Source organism: Pinus tabuliformis, chromosome 7 (assembly GCF_031772625.1).
Source record: "Pinus tabuliformis cultivar Carrire ecotype Pingquan chromosome 7, CPIR1, whole genome shotgun sequence".
NCBI lineage: Eukaryota > Viridiplantae > Streptophyta > Pinopsida > Pinales > Pinaceae > Pinus > Pinus tabuliformis.
In genome coordinates, this window is record NC_142293.1 from 405,726,400 (window position 1) to 405,738,733 (window position 12,334).

The following is a 12,334-nucleotide window of genomic DNA, read 5'->3' on the forward strand; positions in this document are numbered from 1 at the left end:
TTTATGTGTAAACCTCATGTTCTCTTTCCCTCTTTATATGAACAAACTTTCTTAGAGAAGTTTTTTATACTCTCATATGATACAAACATTTTTCAAAATAATTTTTTTTATATTTTTATTGACACTCTCAACCAAAATTATCACTCTCTGGACCTTGAACAATATTAAATATATAACCTCTATATGAAAAAACCTCCTACTCAATAGTCACAACATAAAAAATTAACAAATTGTGAAAATCTAAACTTTGGCTACTCTAAAATCTAAAATCGCCGATTAAAATTTAATTTCCCGCTATTCTATTGACAAATTGTTAAAATCTAATCAATTAATTTCTTACTAGTCTTGAGGTAAGGTGTTCCTTGAGTGTGTTTGCAGGAGTAGAGTAGAGGCATTGTCTATTGATTCAGTTGCAACCATGGAAGATGTGGATATGGATGTTAACATAGTGCAGTTGAAGAAGAGAATGTTCAGGAAGTTATCCTACAGGGATGTTTATTTGGATGCCCTTTTCGAAATGACCTCTTGAGGTAAGGTGTTCATTGAGTGTGTTTGTTAGAGTAGAGTAGGGGCATTTTCTGTTGATTCAGTTGTAGTCGTGGCGAACGCAGATGTGGATGTTGGCACAATGCAGAAAAAGAATAGAACGTTCAAGAAGTTCTCCTACAAGGGTGTTGATCTCGATGCCCTTTTGGACATGACCTCTGAAGATATCGTCAATCTCTTCCATGCTCATGCTTGAAGAAGGTTTCAATGAGGTTTGAAGAGGTAACCAATGGCCTTGATCAAGAAGCTTTGTAAGGCGAAACGGGAAGCTCCTGCAAGTGAGAAACCACAACCAGTTAGAACCAACTTCCCTAACATGATAATTGTTCCCGAGATGATTAGTAGCATTATTGGTGTTTACAATGTGAAGATATTCAATTAGGCCAAAATCAAGCCTGAGATGATTGGCCATTATCTGGCAGGGTTTTTTATTTCATATAAGCTAGTTAAGCATGGAAGACCTGGTATTGGTGCTACACACTCCTCTTGGTTTATTCCTCTAAAGTAGACCAGCTTAGATCGTTTGATATGATGGATATGTAGTGGGGTATTCTTAATTGTTTTTTACTTACATGTATAGGCACAAATAATTGGTTTCATATTCACATTAGTAAATCCTTTCACAATGCTTAAATGAAATTTTGAAGAGTAATTTTGGGTGTATTGTTACGTTTAATTAGCTAATGCACTATATATATATTGTACAAGTTGAACTATTTGGTTATTTTGATGAAACTTCCGTCAACAAAAAAAAATTCTGGTTCCATAGACTATTTTTAATCAGCTTGCAAACATTAAAATATCATTTCATTTAATTTTTCCTTCCCTTCCACTCTTCTTCCTTATTAGGTAGGGAGAGGCCTGAAAGCTAATAACACTTACTGTAAATAAACTCTATTTCATACTAGGCTTCCAGGAAGACTTAGTATTGTAGTCCCTTCTTGGTTTGTAGTGCCAAATGCCTCAGTTGCGTCCTCTACAATAGTTATACAATTATGGAGATGTAGAATGTTGCCCAGGTCAAGAGCGTATCATGAGAAAACAAGAAATAACCTCCCAACCAGATCCTTTGCCTGTAAGTAGCAATACTACCCTCCTCTTTTTCAATTTATTATAGCTGGGATGATTTGACATAGAGTAGGTGCCAATGTTTGTGAGAGAACGTCTCTCTACTTTTTCTCCAGCCTCAATAAGCTAGTTCACTCATCCTGGGTATGAAAATCAACATGAGGAATAGTTCCCAGTTAATTTGGACCACTCAGAAATAGATATTGGGCCTTTCTCTACTATGTACCACTTAGGAATGAGCCCATAAATCATTAACAACCCAATGCTTACCAAAATTGATTTGATTTTGCACCCCTCTATCCCTAATATGAGTAACTCGATGCTCTTTATAGGAGAATACTAGATGGTAAGGGAGATGTGTCCTCTAACTGTATGAAACAATATTTTCTCCCATGTATGCCCTCCACCTAGTATCACTTAGGATATTTTGTCTCTTTCCCACTCAACTTATTGTTGGCCCTAGGTATTCTATATGAAAGTAGAATTTTTACATGTCCATATGCAATATCAAATATTGACGTATAGATTTCAGGTCTCCTGTTGGATTCTCTTCCTATGAGCATAATCTCCTACCCACTAATCTTCTTCCTTACCAGGTTGGGAGAGGGTTTGATGCTCTTCCTCTACACATGATCTCTTACCTTCTACTCTTCTTCTTTACCAGGTTGGGAGAGGATTCGATGCTCTTCGTCTACATATAATCTCTTACCTTCTACTCTTCTTCCTTACTAGGTTGGGATAGGGTTCGATGCTCTCCCTTTGCACATAATCCCTTAGATTCTGTTATAGAATTCAAGAGGAACCTGTCGATCTTGACTTGGGTTCTAGATTGGGTTGTAAAATCCATTTGTTCATGATATACAAGGGTTCGAGACCTCAGAAGGAAAAGAATTTGAGAAGGGTTATGTTAATAGTGGGGAGAGTGATATTTTTCAGAACGAATCATATCAATCTAGTGAATGTAGACAGACATCTCAGCAATATATGCAAGGTATGGATGAAATCACAAACCCAAAAGCCAAAGGAGGAGTAGGAAATTGACAAAAAAAACTAGATATCACAAGTATTATCACCCAAGACACATAGAGTTCCCTATCATCAAGATATTAGATATTCACATCCATGTTCCCAATGCAAAATTGTCATCCTCATCAACATTGGTCTATTATTTCTTTATATTGAATTATTGGTGAAAAAATTACCTTGTTCATGAAAGATATCATCAAAGGAAAAATAACTCCCTCAAAACACCAATCTCTAGGGCCAGATCCAAAGCTAGAGCCTCAAAGTTAGTCTCAAATTCAAAGAAACTTTAGTTGTTACAGGAATTGTAAGTTTATTGCATGTGGGTCCCTGCATTTGGAGATTTGGAAGACTAGGCCTTAGAATTAAATGGGCTATCCACGAGGTAATATACACACTAGTCCAAGCACTTTCACAGATTGTATTTGGGGCATTAAATTAGACATGAGAAGAAATTCAAAGCTACAACACATCCAAAGTCTTTGGGTCTTTGGTGGTTTATGATTATGAATATCTAATATTCTTGATCTCTACAATCATCAGGTTAATGTCCACAACTCCTAATCCATATAGTATTCTCCCTCTTGATGACCTTTTTTCATTCATAATTTTCCCTACCTATGGATTTCTTCTGGCATTAGCCCTCAAAGGGACTACATGAATAACCATTGTTGAGGAAACAAAAAACAAATTACACAATCCTCTTCTAGATGGTAGCATTCTGAGTCTTGACACTAAGAAAGAATTGATAACCCCTTATGCTACAACAAGAATTCTATCAAGGGATACATGGTGATGGTTGAATCTTGTATTGAATAAAGGTTACAAAAATGCTTTGCAATTTACAAATGTTTCTGCATTGACACCTAGTGATAGCTATGAAAATATGTTTGAACTTTTTAAATCAAACTGGTCTAATGACATAGTGGAACACCAACACCCTGTACACCTTACATTGCTTTGATTCTTTTGGCCAAATATTGCACTTACTCCATCCTTGGCCATTGAAAAACTGTGTGTGATGTATATTGGCCCATTTTTGATGCAACGTTTTTTTGATTTTACATCTAGAGATCAAATCTCTCGTTATGAAGCCTTTGTCCTTGTACTCATACTATTTTTATCAAAATCCATTGAGTTTCTTTTCTCCCAAAAGTATAATGTTCAATGTCAGAGGTTGGGCATGCTGATAAGGTCTACTCTGATCACAACTTTATACAAAAATGGCTTAAGATTGTCAAGCTCCACTAGGCAAGCTCATGTTGTTGGACAAATTGTAAATTACATGGTTTTGGATGCTCAACAACTTTTAGATAAAATGTTGCAGCTTCATTACCTCTAGATGATAGCTCTACAGATTTGGGCTACTTTATTAATCATGTTTTGGGTTTTGGGCATTTCTAGGTTGTCTGGTTTTGTTTACATGGCACTGATAATGGGCATTGTAGCTTGGGGCTCCAAGAGAAATAGGAGATATCAGTTCCAATTAATGAAAATGTGTGATATTCATACAACTAATTAGTTTTTGAATTATATGAGGGAAGACCATTTCCAAACACGTGTAGAGTCTTTTAGGAATTTCGAATATAAATGGATTTGAAAAACTATGTATTCTATTTTAGTGAATAAATTACTCTATGGAGCACACCTTCACCTGTTTCAGTAGTGACTTTCACTACATGGAGCATGCGTTCACTTGTTTCAGTAGTGACATTCACTACATACATTTTTGTAGGAGAAAAGCTTATAGTAGGGAAGATGTTCACTGCAACATCTATTTTCAAAATTCTTCAAGAACCCATTAGTAACTTTCCTCGAGATTTAATATTTATCTCACAAGAAATGGTGTCCTTGGATAAACTTGACAAGTATATGACCAACAACGATCTTGATCCTGAGGCAGTCAAAAACTTATCTCCAAGTGAAGAGATTGTTGTTGTAGTTGAAAATAGTACTTTCTTTTGGGATGAAGAGAAATCCAAATCCACTCTTCAGAATATCAATCTTGAGGCTCAAAGTGGATCTTTGGTGGAAATTTTTGGCACAATTGGATTCGGGAAGTCCTCTTCATTGTCATCCATTCTTGGGTAGATGCCCAAAATCTCTCCTGTGGTATAAATACTATCTCTACTATCATATTTACTTGCATCTCCATCTTCCTCTTTTAGTCTTCCACTACATTAAAAATATGTATTTATAACTTGATAACATTATCAAGATAATTGTTACAAAATTTGTTATAGTTTCCTAGTCAAACTGAGGCCAATAGAGAAAAAAAGCCAAAATGACTTGCTAGCAAGTCAAACTTGCTTCTTGGTCAATACAAAATTTTCATTCTTGTCAGAAAAACATAGCCTAGTTTGCCTGATTTTTTCCTGTGTTTGAGCTGATGACTTACTCTCTGGTCTCACCCAAGTTTTCAAAGAACTATGTTTTGTAACTATAAGAACCAAAACATGGGAAGGCTCCTCCTGCTAGAGAAATGTGAGATTGCAATAGGTAAAAACTAGGGACAAATTTATATTAAAAAGAAGAAAAATTTACCCATTAGAAGTTTTGATTTCAAATGACTCATATGACTAGTTGTTCTTTGTACACTAAACTTAATTTATTGGAAGATAACTAGATGAAAGAAATAGTAGTTAAAAGTAACATAAACAATAGTTGACTTGAAAACAATCACTTCAGAGGTATAATAGACTTGTTTGTTGTTAATTAATTATTCATTGATTCATCAAACATGATCTGTTCTCTCAGATTTCTTTCCCTCATTCAGACTAAATAGGTCTATTACATTGAACTCTAGTTCTCACCAATTTTTTCAGAAATCACATATATCTAGGATCTCTGTCTCTTTAATAGAAGCAAATTAATTTTACTAGAGATGCATATTTTGCAATGAAAGCCCTTACTACTTGTATGGATGTTTTAAAACTAACTTTACATTTGTTTGTGCACAATTTCAACTATTTTTTCATCTCTTCTCAACATTCTTTTCCTTTTCCTGCCTATTTTTCCTAACTAAAACTTTATTTTTTTGTAGCTTTTACCTTTCGGTTCCTTAGATGAATTTCTTCCTTCTTGAACTCACAGTTGATGATGGTTTCTTCTCTCTTGTTTTGCAACTTTCTTTCTTTACATTTATTCTTATTCCAATCAAAGTTGTCTTCCAAGTTCACTTTAGTATCTGATGGGAATTTTCTTTGATCCTTCACTTTCTTAGGTTTGCTCGTGTAACCCATTCTCTTTTTCCCCTTCTCCTTGCATCTCAAAACCCTTCTTTGCTTTAGCAGTTAGGTTATCGAGAGGGAAATAATAGGGATATATGTCATATTCATGGCAAGACCAACTCTGAAGGGTAGCCTTTTCATTATCTAAAACCAGTTTCTAGGTAAAAACATTGAATTTCATAGGAAGCCGTATATGAAGATCCATTTCCAAAAATAATAGTACAAGACATGTGACCAGCTATGGGAGGCTGCGTTGTTAGGTACTTTCTTAGAAAATTTCTAATACTCTACAAGGATGATTCATACCAAAATTGTATTAACAAATTTAGGAGTCAAACTCAAAATGACATAGTTTCAATTTTTTCTATGAAAGGATTGAAATTTGAAATTTGTATGCCATGGTTTCAACTTTCAACCTAGGTTTCCCTTCCACAATTAACATGGCCCGAATTTCAGAATAACTAGTTTATTTTCTTGTAACTCGAAAATTAGAGTAGAGAAACCCCTACCATAGTGTTATATATTCATAGAACCAATATTTTTAAACACCAATCCAAAACAATACTGAAATAAATTGACCAATGCAAAAATATAGAGCTTTGGACAACTACAAGCTTCTAAACTTGTAGATATGATATGTGCACAAAAGACAACAGTGAGAGAACACTGAGATAACAAGAGAAATGCAAGAGAAGAATTTTCTCAACTATACACATTGTACTATTGTAGTTTGACTCATCCAAGGCTCTTTTTTTGTGTGTTGTGGAGTCTTCTCTAGGCCCCATACTCACCAACAAACTCACCACTTTCTCTACTCACCATAAACTTGCCACACTCATCGAGACTCACCATATTTTTGGGCACTGGAGTTATTGTATTTTGAGGGACATTTGTATTTGTTGAGTATTTTCCAAGTCACTGAGTCATGTCAAGTCATTGAATTTTTTTTAGTCCTAGGCTAGCTAAGCCTTTGTCAAGTCTATGTGTGACAACATTGCATTATTGTTAGGGTTCCACAACCACCTTAACTTCCATAGTTAGTGGAATAGATTGCTAATGTATCGACAACCATATTTTTTAAATATGGCTCTACATAGTAGTATAGTGTGAAATCTATAAATGTAAGTGAACTTGTTAAAGAAGGTCCATTAGTTAGTGGTTGAGGCCTCATTAATGGAAGTTGATTAGGTGGTTACGGTTTTCATCAATTAGAAACTATATATATAGTAGTAGAAGCTATGTAATGGGTTATCAAGTGAATATTGTAGTATTTGGAGCTCCTCATGTTGGAGATTTCCCCCTAGAAAAGGCAAGTGAACATTGCATTTAGTTTGGAATATCAATAAAGGATTGCTTAAAGTGATATTTTCCAATTTTAGTTCTATTATTTTCTTTTCACAGTTGTATTCCATCTATCTTATTTAATTGCTTCATGCATTTATATTATGCCCTTTTTTCTCCAAATATTCTATTTCACCTAACAAGAAACACCACAAATACAAGTGATCTCACAAATACTTGTTCATGTTGGATTTTACATATCTAGGTAACATATGTATGACATAGTAAACACTCTTAAGATTCACATGAGTACATGAATGCATGAAACACCTTGATATTTAATATCTTTATAAATAATTGTGAAAAGGGCTGACACATTTGCATCATGGTCAAATTCTGTTCTTGATACATTTATTTCTTACATTCTTTGAACACATTTGGCATTTTAACAACACCCTTATGCATGGGAACGTGAAATGACTTGGTTCATAAAGCTAACAATTCACTATTTTTAAGATTGTCTTTTACTTGCATCTCTTTTTGTAGATGTATGATCACTTTATAATTTCAAATGCCAGATCCTAATAGACATAACAAGATAGTACTCGAAGCCCAATAGTGCCACTATTGGTGCACTCTGAACCCAATTTAGACAATGTGCACAATTCTTAAAAATTTGATGTTGACATATGGAATTTCTTATTGTTTACGGGTGCTTTAAAACTTAAATTTATCTCTAGTCTTAATGGAAATTTGTTTTAAATACATAGTTGTTATTGTGCTCACACACTAATGGTATTGATCATGGTTCATTAGTTCTAATTACACACTTTAGAATGTTACAAATACATCTTTTGGATCACAATTCTATGATTACAAACTACCCAACTATAAATGGTGATAAATTGATGATAAATGGATGACATTTGAATGTTACAAATGTGTAATTAGTTCACATTCAACTTTGTTGGCTTCATTTTCCTTAGTAACAATGAAAAGTTTGAATATTTCCTTTATTTATCATCACAAACGCATACCTCTTAATTGTCCCAAACATAGTTAATACTATTGGTGTATGATCTCTTAATTGTGGAATGGTCTCTTGATGATGATAATTAACTCTCAATCTCCAATGCTCATGAATATGATGAACCAATGATCTAATGCCTTGTATGGACAATTTATGATTCATTTTCTGTTTTTATTGTGCCATTGGATATATGCTTTATTAGCATCTCATGTTATATGGTTAATTGAGCAAGCTTTATCTTTCATTTTTCAAGTATAATTTTGTTGCATGAATAAGAATAGCTGTCTAATTAAAATTATTCAAAAATTTATTAATAATTCATGGTTTTTTTTACTATTCGCACACTTATCCCTGACCTTTTAGTTTGAAAGTGAGTAGTGTCAAATCACTAGTCTTCGTTAAGGAACTTCCCTTCATTATTCAATGACCTAGTTTTGCTTGATCTTTTAGCATTCCGCTCTAGACAATGATATCCTTCTTGTAGTCTAAATGGTGAGATAAGTCCACCAAGGTGACGTTGGGTGGCTTGCTTGAGAGTTTCCTTTTAGGCATTTGGTGTGGGGTCAAGACTTGTTTTATCTATGAGTTTGTTTGAGTGGATATACAATTTAGAAAACACTTATAAGAAAATTAGTTTACTTTATTGCTATCACCTAAACTACTTCCAATAAAATCATGTGTTCTTAATAACATCTAATTTTGATAAAATTAATTCAATAATAAAAAAAAAAGATTATTATTACTATTGTTATTTTTTGTATATGGCAGAATCAACAACTATAATGAGCTTGTACTTATGTGACATGGATCGATTCTATCCACTACCACAATCACCTCCAAGTGTAACCATATTGCCTCACATGTGGCACACTGAGCTAATCAATGTTTAAGCCAATCAACTAATCTACACCATGGAAAAATCTAAAACTAACTTTTAATATTAAAAAATATAACCATTTATTTTATTTGAAAATCAACTTAATATCTAATTTGAGGAAACTCCACATTAAACTTCAACCTCCCTAAAATAAAATTTAATGTGTGAAATGCTATGAAAATCATTTATTATAATCCACTAGGCCTAACAATGGTAAACTATTTAGGCTCCCATGTGTGGAAGTCTGCTCAAATAAAGCTCTTTTGGAAATGAGAGGAATATAAATAAACATTTCACTAAATTTCCATAACAGGGTGGTTGTTATGGGTAAAAATGGGCATTTAATGAATGAACCCTCATCAACTAAGGTTTTATAGAAAAACCCGCATGTGAGAAGCTTTTATGATTGACTGAATGAACCAACCACAGGTTATGACTGATAGCCTTACCTCTTGCTTGATGGATCAGACGAGGTGGGTAGCCGCAAAATGGATGATGTAAAGAAGAACCTAAATGACAGAATTCATTTCTTTCCTTATATAAAAATTCGACTTCTTATTTTATTTATTGGGTGGGGATTGAATAATATGCTTCATATACTCTACAAACTAGGGTCGTATATAGTGAAAATAACATTTGGGTGAAGATGACTACTTATTTTATTTATTGGGTAGGGATTGAATAATATGCTTTATATACTCTACAAACCAGGGTCGTATATAGTGACAATAACATTTGGGTGAAGATTCTTTTTGAAATTGATGTACAAACAACCACATGAGGCTCATATGAAAGAAACGAAGGCTTTAGGTTGGCTTCATTGCAACACATGACGTAAATTTGGGGTTTTGAGTGATTTGGTGGTAAACCCTAGGGATTATAGATCTACATCATTCCTTGATAATTGGCAGTGTTTTACAACCTCGCTTTGTTTCTATAAGGGTAGCACTGATCTAGATCTCTATGGTGGGGCTAGATTTTTTATATTATTTCTACGATGGCGGGATGGATCCAGATCTCTGTGGTGGGGATGGATTTTCAGTGGAGCTAGATGTTAGGTGCCCTAAAAGCCCAATGTGGTGGGGTTGGATTTTTGATGGAGTTATGTGTTAGGTGCCCCGAAAGCCCAGCATGTTTGGTTTCTTCCTTCAGGGAGATGAGTAGCATCTGTTGCGCAAGATCAATGAGGATGACAGAGCAATGGACAACATTTTATCAGGCGTGTTGGTGGACATATGGAATGGAATGGTGTTCCAATGTCAACCAGTTCACTTTTACGGCCAAGGACAGTGCAGGGACATGCCCAGGTAAGGGTTTTAGTTCTACCATATCAATTTTCTTGGTTACACTATCTGCAATACCTTTTCATTTCACTAGGCTAACATCCTGGGTTTTTCCCTCAATAGATATGAAGGACGAATCCCCACACCGTAACTTCAGGTGAGGACTCTAAACAAATATTTAGCATGGGTTTTCACCTTCGACAACTCTCTTATTCTAGCTTTGTTTCTAACAGTGTTGTGTTGGTTCTTGTAGGTATTTCCTTCTCTACTGCATGGGCATGGCAAGGTTGTGTAACCCACTCAAATATTGATTTTCTTGCTCCTCTTTACATAGGTATTTCACTGCATCTCTCTTCTAAGGATATTTCCTTAAAGAAAATCCTACTCGTTCTGTCATGATGGGTTCTTAACTTCCTATGGCAATAGCTGAGTGTAAGAACTTATTTTTTTCTTTTCTGTTAGATTTAATGTACGCAAAGTTGTTTCCTTTATTATGATGTCCATGGTTATGGATTATTGGTTTTGATTATAGTCAATTTGGGTCTTTGAACTACTAAGTTCGACCCGAATGTTGGCTTCGGCCTTAAATTAATTTATAGAACTCTCATGCTTTTCCTACCTATTACTAGCATGACATTCATTGTGTTATAGGTAGATAACATAAGGTATGGTTCGGTGATTCGTAGGTAAAGATAGGGAAGAGTAATGAATGGTGAGAAATTTACCTACCGTCGCTCCTACCGACAGCATATACAGAGCAAAATTAGCACATCACTAAAACCCTTAGGAAGATCTATTGGGGATACACGGATGAACAAAGCTTCTTCTATAATGGTTCATCCTATGACCTCTCTACACCCAATGATGCCTTCTGTGGTAATTTCACTTGGTATTTTGTATTTGTTCCAACAAATAAGAACTACAACATTAGTCGTGATAATAATTTGGAACAATTCAACCACAAAGGATTCCAAATTACATGGAGTATACCTGACTCTTGTACTTCATGTAATGCCACTGGAGGAAGATGTTATCATCATAACACATATGGTCATGGTGATTATTGCATGTGCCGTCATGGTTTCTACATTAATAATTTCTCTGAAGGTGAGGATCTCCAAAATGTGTTTTGTTGAACACATCCTTATGATTATTCAATGTAAAACTTAAGCTTCGTCATATTATTCTATTGTTTTCGTTTCCTTTCCCCACAGGAAATCATGTTTTACTTTATATGTTTTATGTAGGAGTAACAGCAAGTAAATTTCTCACCTTTAAACCTAGGTTATATGTTGTCTGTAGGAGAAACTATAGGTAAATTTCTCACCATTCGTTACTCTTTGAAGGAAGCATTGTGGATAACATAAGGTACTGATCGGCGATCCGCGGTGAGAAATTATCGGACAAGAAGGTCATTGATTATTTCAGCCTTACAGATTTGGAATCCTCTCTCGCTGCTAGATAAGCCAGAAATCTGTCCGTGGGTCAGGTGCAGAGTGTGGCCTTAGGAAGGGCTCCCACCAATGAGCCTGAGGTTTTGCTGCTAAATGAGCGTCCTAGATCCCATATCGACTCAGTGCATCGAGGAGCTGATAAGGGACAAGGGGATGACCATTATCATGGTCTCCCATGGTGCGAAACAGATCCATAGAATCACAGACCTCATATTTTTGCTGGTGGATTGGAAAATTTTTGAGACTGTGAAACCTGACCAGTTGTCCAATGCAAAGCATCCCATGGCTCTCAAGTTCCTTGAATTGAGCCCCCGAATTTCACCATCACAAGCAAAACACAAATGGATGAAATGAATTTTAAATTTGTAAAAAATTCAATAGAGTGAAATTTTAAGAAAAGAATTCCTCTTAGGTTGATTTTCTATCAAAAACGGGGTTTCTTTCACTTCATCGGGTGGGTACCAGAGAAATATACACATTTTATTATTAGGCCAAGAGCCTTTATTCCTTCAAGGTAAGAACAAATCGGGTGAGACCGAATC

At 35.0% G+C, this 12,334-nt stretch overlaps 1 pseudogene; it reads left to right on the top strand.

Annotated features, from left to right (window-relative positions):
- The first annotated feature begins 697 nt into the window (after nucleotides 1-697).
- LOC149247672 (small ribosomal subunit protein uS19 pseudogene) lies at nucleotides 698-1,054 on the top strand (annotated as a pseudogene).
- The last annotated feature ends 11,280 nt before the right edge of the window (nucleotides 1,055-12,334 follow it).